The sequence below is a fragment of the Equus quagga genome, chromosome 22 (assembly GCF_021613505.1).
Source record: "Equus quagga isolate Etosha38 chromosome 22, UCLA_HA_Equagga_1.0, whole genome shotgun sequence".
Classification (NCBI taxonomy): domain Eukaryota; kingdom Metazoa; phylum Chordata; class Mammalia; order Perissodactyla; family Equidae; genus Equus; species Equus quagga.
In genome coordinates this window covers 29,964,076-29,977,466 of record NC_060288.1, presented here as the reverse complement: position 1 = coordinate 29,977,466, position 13,391 = coordinate 29,964,076, and positions in this window count along the sequence as shown.

Sequence of the window (13,391 nt, the reverse complement as noted above, 5' to 3'; positions counted from 1 at the left end):
ATATTGGTTCTGCAAGAGAGAGCAGGAAGGGAGGGAATTAAAATGTATTCAATTCAATTAAAATGTATTCAATGCCTGTATGCCAGGCACTGTGGTAGATGCTTCATAATTTATAATCACCATGACAGCCTTATAAAGCATGTATTAATATCCCTAATTTGACAGATGTGAAAAAGGCTCAGAGAAGTCAAGTAATTTCTCCAGTGGCACATAGATAGTGTGGTAGCAGAAAAAGAATTCCAATTTAGGACTATCAAACTCCAATGTTGTATTCTTTTTAATTCATGAGGCTGCTCCTTAGGGAGGGAACCTGGCTTCCTCTAGTTCAGGGCTGTTCAAATTCAAATGTGCATGTGAATCAGCTGAGAATCTTGTAAAAATGCAGATTCTGGTTCAGTCAGTCTGTGTGGGGCCTGAGAGCCTGCATTTTTAGTGCTGATGATGTTGGTTTGGGGAATACACTTAGAGCAGCCAGTCTTCAGTTTACCATCTTGGGTTCTATTGTGGAAACCTAAGGTTCCGGGATTAAGACCCTAAGAACATGTCGACAAAAATAATCCATAACCAATCTATAAATGAAAATTTGGGTGAGTTTATTCTGAGCTTAAATCTGAGGATTATAACCCGGGGCCTTTCTTCCTGAAGGAAGAAAGGGCACCAAAGAAGTGAGGTGCACAGACTGGTTATATACCCCCAGAGAGGATGTTTCACATAGGATTGAAATGTCCCTTTTACAATAGTTGCAAGACTGCTCTGTCGGCACAGCGATTGATGGAAACAGCAGGTAGGTCTTCTGTCTCAGTGAACGCAGCAGGGTGGCAGTCTGTTGTCTCCAGCTGAGTGGTCACAGGTGAGCTGGGTGGTCAAAGGTGAGTGCAGCAATCAGTTCCTAGCCTAAGGAAAATTGCTTATCCCTAAGGAAATGCTAATGTGGGGGGAAGTTGCACCTTTATCTCAAGGGCCTTTGTTCTGGCCAGAGGAAATGTCTAAGCAGATATGCAATGTGTGCTCAATAGCCACAGTCAGGCCCTTTTGGAAAAAACAAAAAGTCAGTCCTGTACAAATAAGTTTTTAGAAGTCTGGTGTCAAGGACTGAATGTTTGTATTCTGCTCACCTCCGCCAAATTCACATGTTGAACTCTAAGCCCCGATTTGATGATATTAGGTGGTAGGATCTTTGGGAGGAAATTAGGTCTAAATGAGGTATGAGGGTGGAGCTCCCCTGAAAGAAATTAGTGCCATTGTAAGAGTCACTAGAGAGCTAACTTCCAATCTCTTGTCTGCCAGGTGAGGGTGCAACAAGAAGACAGCCACCTGCCAACCAGGAAGCTGGCCCTCACTGGATACCGGATATGTCAGCCCCTTCATCTTGGACTTCCAGGCTCCAGAACTGTGAGAAAGAAATGTTTATCGTTTAAGCCACCCAGTCTAGGGTTATTTGTTATAGCAGCCTGAACTAAGACACCTAGTAACTTAGCAAGAACATGGAGTATTGGGCACAACATATTTTGTAAAAGAATGTAGACATGAGGTTATCATTTACAAATGATCTATTTTCTTTAGAATTTTATGAATATATTGGAGGTGATATGAGCATCATATCTGATCTGGAATTTGAGAACATTATAATTTACTGCTATTGCTGAAGAAGGAAAAAGATGAAACACCAGATTCTTGAAAAATAGAATTAACTGGAGTTGTTGCACTCTTGGTAGGATAAGCTCTGATGACAGGCAGATGCAAATAACATACTCTTGACACTAACTAGTTATGTGGCCTTCTCTGTAGGTTATGAGTCACCTCTCTCTTAGTCTCAGCTTACTCATCTACAAAATACAGGAGTTAGACTTGGAGATCTCAAATGTATATTTCATTTTTAAAACTGTGATCCTGTGAACCATGTTTTATATTTACAGTGAGCTTTAACAAGCTTTGATATGTTATCAAAGATAGATATAGATATAGATATAAATAATTTGTAAAAGATTATAGTAGAGGAAGTCTTATCAGGCATCAATGATCTTATCTCCCATCTCCACTCCCCATAAGAAATCACTCTTAACTGATTTCTCCTGGTGGCGACCTCCATATCATCAAGGGGGACTGTTGCGTGTACCTCTTCTCTGATTAATCAAGTTTAGACGATAAAGATTTTGCTTAGACCTCCCTTTGTAGTTAAATCACTATGGTGGTATCATTTCTTTCTTGGTTTCCTGTAAACATTTATGCCTTTGATTCTTGTTTCATTTCCCACTGACGGTGTCCTGATTTTCCACTTTGTGAGAAGAGAATATTCATCTCTCTATCCTTTATTTGGTCTTTCTTGCCCTTCTATCTCCTCCTTTCTATTATTTATATTTAAATTGTACTGTTATCCATGTATACGAGTGTACAGTTACAGCCTAGTCTTTAACTATATTTAGTTCTTTCTTTGATTCCAATAGTTGAAATGATGATTCCAGTTCTAACACTAGCTTCTTGAGTTCTGTCCACAAGTTCCTTCAGGAAGTGTAGTGTGTGTGTGTGTGTATTATATTGTGTTGTGGAAGAGTTAAAGCTTAAATGATGATTCTAATAGTTGAAAATAAGTCACAGTGCTTGCATTATTCTGTCTACATAATTATGTGGGGCTGCATAAGAGGTACTGTTTTAGACATCTGGGCACTGACTCTGCTTTGTACCACGTTCCAAGATGTGGCATTTCTTCCTAAATGGTAATAGAAGTCCTGGCTGTAAAAGGGCTTCAGCAGAGAACAAAAGTAAGCTTCTCATATCAGACGCAGTCTTACTTTGCGTGGAGAGTGTCATTGGCAGCTGCTTGCCCCTCTTAGGGATGAGAGGAAGCTGCATCTGTCACTCTACTTTTGCCAAATTTCTATATCCTTAGCAAAATCAGTCAAGAACTTAGATGGCATAGAAATGTATAGTCTCTTTTTTCACCTAGCCACAGCCCATCTGAAGGCTCCAATTATTGTTACCTGTAGAACCAAGAAATACTCTCTATGTACCATGATATTCTCAGGTATTTTTCTCCTGAAGATTTTCTTTCTCTTAATTTATTTCCTTCCTTCCTTCCTCCCTCCCTCCCTCCCTCCCTCCCTCCCATCCTTCCTTCCTTCCTTCCTTCTTTTCTCCCTTTTTCTCCCTCTGCTTCTCTCTCTCTTCTTTCACTTTCTCTTCCTTCCCTTCCTTCCTCTTCTCTTACTTTTTTACTTTTCTTTTTCTAATCATCTTTATTTTAGCCTCAGATTCATTTTCAAATTCAGGCAGCGTTCCAGGCCTGCTATACCACTGATAGCGCGGATCTCTTGAGCTGGAAATCGCAGTTCCTTGGACCCACATTTCCTCCCTCCCAAACTTTATGCTCACTTTGCTGGAGTATGTCCTGAAGGAACTTCTTAAGCCAGGATGCATGGAAAATCAAATTTCTGGATCTTCCATGTTTGTACAGATCTTTATTTTAGCCCTTACTCTTTTTTGTTTTTGTTTTTGTTTTTTTATTTTTTCATTTTAGTAGCTAACAAAGCAGTGTAAATAACTAATTTATTTTTGATATCATTAAGAACTTAGTTTTCAAAACATAGACGAAACTTCACAAAGGTTCATTATATACAGTTTTTTTACTTAATTTTTTTTCCAGCTTTGTTGAGGCATGGCTGACAAATAAAAAGGGTATATATTTAGGATATACAGCAGGAGTTTTTTTTAAGGTGTACAATGTGATGATTTAATATAGGTATATATTGTGAAGTGATTACACAATCGAGTTAATTAACTTACCCATCACCTCACATAGTTATTTTGTGTGTGTGAGATGGAGACTTGAGACCTAATCTTTGAAGTTGTGAGTGTTCAGTACCGTATTATTAACTATCGTCACCATGCTGTACATTAGATCCCCACAATTATTCATCTTAGAACTGAAAAATATAGCTTTTTATAATGACTTGATTATTTCTTACATGCTTTTTGTTTGTTTCGTTTTGAAAACATTTCTGTCACTGTAAACCAAACAGATTTAATAGGTTATCAGACAAGGGTTTATAATATCACACTGTTCTATGCATGCGGGTTATACCAATTATTGGAGAAACTTACATTTTTGAAAGTGGCATTATATTTCCCCTTTGTTTTAAGGTGAACACAATTAATTCTAGAAATATCTATTTTCCTTTTAATTTTTAATTTTTTTTTCGGATGTACATCGTATTTCAAATTCTGTATACATTACATCATGTTCAGAACCCGAACACTAATTATAGTGCATCCCCTCACATGTGACCCTAATCACCCCTTTTGCCCTCCCCCCTCCCCGTTCCCCAATGGTAACCACCAGTCCAATCTCCAATGCTATGTGATTTTTTTTTTGTCGTTTTTATCTTCTACTTATGAGTGAGAGCCCTTACTCTTGCTTGATAATTTTTTATTTTGATCATTTTAGTTTTTCCTGAAAAAAATTGAAGGTGTTGGTGCTTCATTGTTTCCCATATCCACTGTTTAGTAGATGAAAGGTCTGACACTAGTCTGTTCTCATTCTCTATATGTAAACATGTTCTTTCTATTTGGGAGCTTTTGGAAACTTTTCCAAAAGTTCTGAAATTTCACAGTGTCTGAACATGTGTCTCTTTTCTTTCTTCCTGAAGAAAACTCAGTCAACACTTTAAACTGTGGGAAATTTGTCTCTTTATTTGTTTATAATGAGAAATTCATTTACTCTCTTTTTCTCTCTTTTCCTTTTTTTTTTTTTTAATTTTTTCCCTTTTCTCCCCAAAGCCCCCCGGTACATAGTTGTACATTCTTCGTGTGGGTCCTTCTAGTTGTGGCATGTGGGACGCTGCCTCAGCGTGGTTTGATGAGCAGTGCCATGTCCGTGCCCAGGATTCGAACCAACGAAACACTGGGCCGCCTGCAGCGGAGCCAGCGAACTTAACCACTTGGCCACGGGGCCAGCCCCTCTCTCTATTTTTCTTGAAGATTTTGTTTCCTCTTACCTTGTTCCTTTTTCATATTATCCTGTTCTTGCTTACTTGATGCTATATTCTGAAAAATCTCGTTGAATATACTTCTTGCATTTTCTATTTTAAGTCTCTCTTAAAAGTTTAACTTCTCTTCCCCATGTCGTTTCTCTTTCATTCTGCTTCATACCGGGGCGTATAACCATACGCTTCTTACATTAGGAAAATGGCTTTCAATTTGTAGACTTTTCTCAAATGTCTAGTAATCCTTGAGTATTACCTTTTAACATTTAAGAATGAGGCAACTGTCAGAAGGTTCACTCTATGTTCCATGAACATGAGCAGGGCTCGGTGATCAGCCATCTTTCCTTTAGGATGAGTGGGCAAAGGGCTTACTGGTCTTCATTGCTAAGTGCAAAGTGCCTTGCTGGGAAAAGAAATGCTTCAAGCTAGCTTCCCTAGCTCCTTCTCCAAGTTTATTCAAAGTGTGCAGTGTGTGTGTGTTGGGAGAGAACTAAAGGCTAGACCCCTGGTGAGTGGATTTTGTTCATGTGAGAATGGGAGGTGTGTGTGTGCACATGGCAGAGGTGGTGGGTGGGGGGATTTCTATGCTTGTTCCCTTGCTTTTAACTCTGCGTTTCCCTACTCTCCTATATTATTACTGATGTTTCTGATTTCATAATCTTTCCAGAGTTTTATGAGCAGATCAGTCCTTTCTTTACCAGTTCTGAGTATAATCTCCTTCACTCTACTTTTTTTGACATCTCTCTTCTTCTGTCTTCCGATTTGTTTTTTGAAGCCTTCCATTGGTCCTCTGGCATTTCCTTTTATATTATGAGCCTATTTTATTTTTATTCTTTTTCATTTTTAAATCATTTTAAAGCAGTAGAGGGAGAGGAAATAAGCACGTGTGTTTAATCTATCTTCTTGACTTGTAAGCTCGGAAAAAGGTATTAAACGTTAAGAGGGTTGTAAGAAGCCATTCTTTGAATAACAGACAGTGATTAAGACATAAATTAATCACCCATAAGTAAAATTTTACACCTAAGTAAGTAGGCTCAGGAACACAGTTCGATGATGCTCTTCCTGCCTTGGGTTTCTTTTCTTGCAGAGGAGATGCAGTGGGGAAAAGGAAGTAAAGTTTGTGTGTGAGGATAAATGCCTCCTTTTCTGTCCCAGGCAAAGATGGACTGGCAGAAGCAGTTGGCGGTCAGTGCATAGTTTTCTTGTAGCAGTATTGAGTAAATGCAGTGAATCCGAGGCTCAATCTATTATGAACGGTGGCTGGTAAAAGAACATGGTATATCAGATACAGTCACTCAGAGATATTATTTAAAGTCTTATTTCTTGCTCCAGTCTACATAATAACAATAATAATATTAGCTAACATTTACTGAACACATTCTGTGTGTGACACTTTTCTAAACACTTTAGACGAGTCTCCCACAATACTCCTGTAAGGTAGGTACTATTTATCATCATTTCCATTTTATAGAAGAAAAAATTCAGGCACAAAGAAGACACTTAATTGTTCAAGAGCACACAGCTAATTAGTGACAGAACCAGGGTGTGAACCCAAACAATTAAGTTCCAGAATTCCTCTAAGAATGTGTGTGTGTGTAATATATGCTACAATATCTCAAAACACTTTAATTAAGTCAATGTGTGCTGGTAAACTGTCTCTCCAGGGGAAAAAACAGTGCTAACTAGTAATGTTTTCTGACGTGTTATAAATACTCCCACCATAGCTGATTTCAAGGTTTTAATGATCTAACAGTTGGCTCCTCTGGTAAAATTGGGCTCCAGTAAAATGCTTCTTTGGCCTCATTTGAACTAAATTGAGTGAGCTTGGATTGTTGGATATTGCTTTTATTCTGAACTCGTCTTTGGTTTAATTTTCAATTGGCCTTGATTATAATGAACAGAACAAGAAAGGAAGACAAATGATATTGGTTTTATTTAGCAATGGAAAGAAGTATTTTGACATTTATGGAGCTCAAGGATTTCGCACAAGCTAGAAAGAGAGATAGATTGCCAGCAATTGGAAGGGACATTGTTTTTCAACATCTACTCTACTGTTTGATTGTCTCATAAATATTATATGGCATCATCCACATTATAGGAAGCAAATTTTAATTAAAGAAAATAAATGAATAACCACATATAATGCACAGCATAGAAAGGTCACAAGTTTAAATCAGTTGACCAATTCCTTTGTGCCCTGTCCATGCCTTAGAATTATAAACAACTTCCTGTCCCTTTAACACAGACGCAAATAGGTTGATAGAGCATCTTTAACTTCCATTATGTCCATTTTGAATGTGGCAATTGTTTTAGCCTTCCAATGGGTGTGCTTTCTCCAAATACTGAAATATGGCCCTTCTTTACTGGCTGACCTTGGGTTGTTTTAGAAAACACCTATCATATAGCACATATGAGCCACAAACAAACAATTCATATTTTTTGTAGACCTCATTATCTCATCTTTTTAACTTCCTCAGACAGGGGTTGAAAGTGTACTGAGTAATGCATAAACAGCATAATAGTCAAGAAAGCAGGAAACATTTTAAATATGCCGGTTTATAAATTCTTTTTTTTCCTGAGGAAGATTTGCCCTGTGCTAACATCTGTTACCAGTCTTCCTCTTTTTACTGAGGAAGATTCACCCTGAGCTAACATCCATTGCTAGGTTTCCTCTATTTCATATGCAAGCCGCTGCCACAGCGTGGCCACTGATACACAAGTGGTGTAGGTCTGTGCTCAGGAACTGAACCTGGGTCGCCAAAGCCAAGTGAACTGAACTTAACAACTAGGCCACTGGGGCTGGCCCTAGAAGCTTTTTTTAAGGTCTAAGAACCTTTAAAAACATGACTAGTAAAGTGACATAAATAGGTCTTAATTTAACATCATAATTAGCATCCAATTAAGATATATATTTATATGTCACCAGTTTTTATTCAAATGCAGTTAACTAAACTGTTAAGATACTAAATGAGTTCAATTATGTGCTTAGCTCCAAATTCAATCACCAAGCATTAGATGTAATGACACTTTGAAAAGAAGTTCAACAAGTGCAAATTAGGCTTTAGAAGTATATTTTAGTCAATGTATAATATCTCAATTAAAAATACATTATGCCTATTATTTTCCTTCTGAAACCAAAAGGAATCACTTAAATAAGTGCAGGTATTGGAAATAGACATTTTTTTCTTTATGTGTATACAGCATACATGTATATTTCTAACAACTTCAAGTCAGTATTCTATAAGGGTAAATCGAGATCTATTAAGGATAGTTTGAACAAGGGGAGGAAACATTAATTATTGTTCGAGATATATATCCATTATTTGGTAGGCATTATTTAGTGGTGCAACCCATTAAAATATGAATTATATTGGTTACTGACTGATTATTTTATTCAAAGGAATGAAGTTAATACTTGAGTGTTTTAGATGGGATTCCTGGATAGGATAAGGGGTCTTTGGGAAATTTTATCACAATTAATTCAATGTTCACCATGTGAACAATCTCAGAGGGTTGTCCTTGCCTTCATTAAACCATTCTGTAGCATTTGCACTGCAGTCTTTGTTCTTATTTTTTTTTTCTTTAAAGATTAGCACCTGAGGTAACGTCTATTGCCAATCTTTTTCTTCTTCTTCTTTCCCCTAAAGCCCCCAGGTACATAGTTGTATATTCTAGTTGTAGGTCCTCCTGGCTCTGCTATGTGGGATGCCACCTCAGCATGGCTTGATGAGTGGTGCTACGTCTGTGACCAGGATCCAAACAGGTAAAACCCTGGGCTGCCAAAGTGGCGTATGAAAACTTAACCACGTGGCCATGGGGACAGCCCCGTTCCTATCTTACCTTTAGGTCTACAGTGTTTTGCCCCAAGTATTCAAGGGACAGTAAATAATAACAAGATCAAGGATTTCTTACTAATTACTGTTGACAAGCTCAAGAACTGTGAAGAGTCACAGATTTTACCCTATTTGCCAGCTAACAAGTTAACCTGCCACAGTTTCACGGAAGCTGGTAGAAGACAAGAGATACCTGGGTCAGAGACAAAGGACTTTATTGCTCACAGCACAACAAGCAACATGACCTTCATATTCAGGTCCCTGCTAAGTCCCATGGCAGTACAGAGAGGTGGGCTCAGGTGGATATTGCAAACAGTAAATTTGCAACACAGCTCAGGAACCTCAAGCTTAGGAAACTCAAATCTTTATAAGAAGGCTGCAAACAAACCTGCCTAAGCTTTGCCTCAAAAGGAGAGATTATCTTTATTACACTGTACAGCAAACAGATTGCCCCTTGCCTTGGAGAGAGAGATGCTATCTCAATCTTCAAGCCTTTTGCTATAGGACCATTCGTGAAAAGATAGTCCATAACAAAAGCCAGCACCATGCATGCCTGATGGGATTTCAGGTAATATGTGTAAAATATCCAAATTGACTTTTGGTAGAATTAAATGAGATAATACACATAAAAGTGCTTAATATTGTTAAATGCTCAATCAATACAGGCTATTATTATTACATAATACTCCAGCACATACTCAGATATAAGGCCTTTAATACTTGAGCTTCCCTCCCCCATTATATAAAATAATATGTTTCTTTTTTTTTTTCCTTTCAGACTTCCTTTTTCAGAGCAGTTTTAGGTTCACAGCAAAACCAACCATAAAGTACAGAAGGTTCCCTTACTACCCCTGTCCCCACTCACGCACAGTTTTCCCTACTATCAACATCTGCACTAGAGTGGCACATTTGTTATAGCTGATGAACCTACATTGATGCATATTTATCACCCAAAGTCCATAGCTTACATTAGAGCTCACTATTGGTGTTGAAAATTCTATAGGTTTGGCCAAATGTATAATGCTGTGTATCCACCATTATAGCATCATACAGAGTAGGTTCACTGCCCTAAAAATCCTCTGAGCTTTATTCATCCCCTCCTCCTCCTTAACCCCTGGCAACCATTGATCTTTTCACAGTCTCCGTTGTTTTGCCTTTTCCACTGTCATAGTTAGAATCAAACAGTATATATATGCTTCTTATAAAAGACAAAAAGAATTCTTAAGAAAAAGTCATCCATAACTTTCCTAGCCAGTAATACCTTTAACTTTTTGATTAGTTTCTAGTCAACATCTTTCTAGGTATCTTTGTCTGTTTTTTAGATTCCTTTCATCCTTTAAAGAGTTCATTTGTCATTAGTTTAATAATCTCCACAAAACTTTGTAACTATTCAAGCATATTTTATATATGAGTCAGGATAGGGTAGTTTATGCTGGGTCGTAATAACAAAGGCTTATTTCTTGTTCACGCTAGGTGTCCATTGTGTACTGTCATGGGAGTCCACTCATTATGGTCACTCAGAGACTCAGATTCTTGGGTGCAGCCACATCACACAGTCATGCCTGAAAAAAAGAAAGCCCGGGAAGGTCTCTCACTCTTCACTTCTGCTTAAAACTCCTTATCAGAACCAGTCACATGGCTGCACCAAATTGTAAGGGGCCAGGAGGAGCAGTCCTGCCACGTGCAGGGCAGGCAGAGCTAGAGATGTCAGGTGACTAGGATTCAGGACTCCATGGTTTACACTGTGCCTAGTAAAAATAAGACACAACCTCTAAGAAGAGTCATTGTTGCCCCATTTAAATTAACTCAAATATTTAATTTTTAAAAATGTGTTCCATGGATTAATCAACACAAATAAATGAAGAACATGAGATTACCAAAATCTTTATTGTGGTTAAGGTATTCCTTTGTCTATTGTGCTAAAAATACCAAACACTTGAGCAAAGTTCATCTGCAGTCCCCGGGGGGTAATAATCAAGAAATCTTGGGGCTGGCCCCATGGCCTAGTGGTTAAGTTTGACATGCTTCATTTCAGCGGCCTGGGTTTGGTTCCTAGGTGTGGATCTACACTACTTGGTGGTGGCCATGCTGTGGTAGCAACCCATATACAAAATAGAAAAAGAATGGCACAGATGTTAGCTCAGGGTGAATTTTCCTCCAGCAAAAAGATGAGGATTGGCAAAAGACATTAGCTCAGGTCCAATCTTCCTCAGCAAAAAAAAAAAAAAACCCTAAAAAACCAAAAAAAGAAATTTTGATATTGCTGATTCCAAAATCACTTCCTTTTTCTAAGTGTTGTTGTTAAACTGAGCTTAGATAATGCTCAAATCTAAGCCCGCTAAACTATGCAATGCTAGAAATGTTAAAGAAGATGAAAAACGTTAGCTGAAAAGAGGTAAGAACAGAATTAGATGGCAAGTACTGGGTATGTAACTATATATATATTCATATAGTATAGAAAACTTGATACTAAAAATCCAAGTGATGATATGAATGTTCTCAGAATCACTAAAGAAATTTGATTAATCCTTATGTACGCTAAGACAACTTCGTTTTGCCTAAGGAGCAGGCAAGTACAGGCATACCTCATTTTATTGCACTTTCCAGATACTGCATTTTTTCCAAATTGAAGGTTTGTGGCAGATATTTAAGAAATACATTTCATAAGTCTATGGCTGTCATAGATAGCGATTCCTCTGATGGATCTGGGCAAAGTCAATTGAAAACCTTCGGGAAAATATTCACCATTCTACATGCCACTAAGAACATTTGTGATTTATGAGAAGAGGTCAAAATATCAACATTAATGAGAGTTTGGAAGAGTTTGATTCCAACCCTCAAGGATGACTTTAAGGGGTTTGAGACTTCAGTGGAGGAAGTAACTGCAGATGGAGGCGGTGGAAACAGCAAGAGAACTAGAATTAGAAGTGGAGCCTGAAGATGTGACTGAATTGCTGCCATCTCATGATAAAACTCTAATGTATGGGGAGTTGCTTCATATGGTTGAGCAAAGAAAGTGGTTTCTTGAATTGCAATCCACTCCTGGTGAAGACGCTGTGAAGATTGTTGAAATGACAACAGAGGACTGAAAATAGTACACAAACTTAGTTGATAAAGCAGAAGCAGAGTTTGGGAAGACTGACTCCAATTTTGAAAGAAGTTCTACTGTGGGTAAAATACTAGCAAACATCACATGCTACAGAGAAATTGTTCGTGAAAGGAATTGTCAATGATATGGCAAACTTCACTGTTGTCTTATATTAGGAACTTGCCACAGCCACCCCAACCTTCAGCAACCACCACCCTGATCAGTCAGCAGCCATCAACATCGAGGCAAGACCCTCCACCAGCACAAAGATTACAAGTCACTGAAGGCTCAGATGATGGTGAGCATTTTTTAGCAATGAAAATGAAGTACTTTTTAATTAAGGTATATGCACGTTGTTTTTTTTTTTAGACAAAAAGCTATCCCACTTAATAGACTACAGCATAGTGTAAACATAACTTTTACAGACACTGGGAAACCAAAAGGATTGTGTGACTCACTTTATTGCAATATTCGCTTTATTACTGTGGTCTGGAACCAAACCTCCAATCTCTCCGAGGTATGCCTGTAATAGAACATTTTATATAGGGTCAAAGGGAAAAAACTGGCAGAATGGGAAGAAAGTGTTGCAACCATCTCTTACTTTTATCCTAAGCTATTTAACAGCCATGCAATCTAAACACCCAGGATATGTGTGAAGAAAACCACCAACTTACTGTTTTCCATAACAAGATAGATTATGATTAAATTTTCTAAGGTGCCCTTCCCAAGTAACTTTCTTGCTTTTACCAATTTTAGTGAATCATTTCTAAGTTCAGTTTATGACTGGCTCACAGTTCTGTTCCCTCATGCTGCTGTTTCACTGACCATGGGTGTCTCCCCTCCAACCCCAGGGAACCCTGAGAGCAAAACAGCAGCATCAAAGAGGTGGGCTCCTTGTGCATATCATTACCAGGCACAAAAAATGATTCTTTTCAAAAGAAAGGACAAGACATCTGCAACATTTAAGTAATATTATAATCAAACATAGAACTTTAAAAATATATTTCCAAAGCTGATTCCATTTCAATTTTTCTGTATTAGATACATAAGGAAGTTATTTCCATGGAGAAGAAGGTGAGTTAAAGAGAAAATACCTTTTAAAAACATAAGTAGGTTGTTTTTGTCTGCTCCTGATTTGCTGGGGAGTGACAGGCCATAAGGACTTTCAATTTCATTATTCTGGTGGTACATGGCTGCCTAACATATTCACAGACAGCAAACCCACAAACCAGGCATTCCGTCTTAATATAAATATACTGCAAGTTTAAATCTGGCTTTTTTCCCCTTGTTCCAAGGCCCAGCATGAGACTGAAGCAAGTCAACACACCTCATGGGAGCCCCCCAAAGTAAGATTTTCTCTATTACTGTGTGAGGGTGAAGCTATAGGATTATTTCTTTTTGGGCGTTCAGGCCACTGATAGGAGCTGCTAATTCCAGATTTCAGGTTCTCATTTGTGAAGAATCTGATTTGGTGAGATAGAGCAGAGGGCG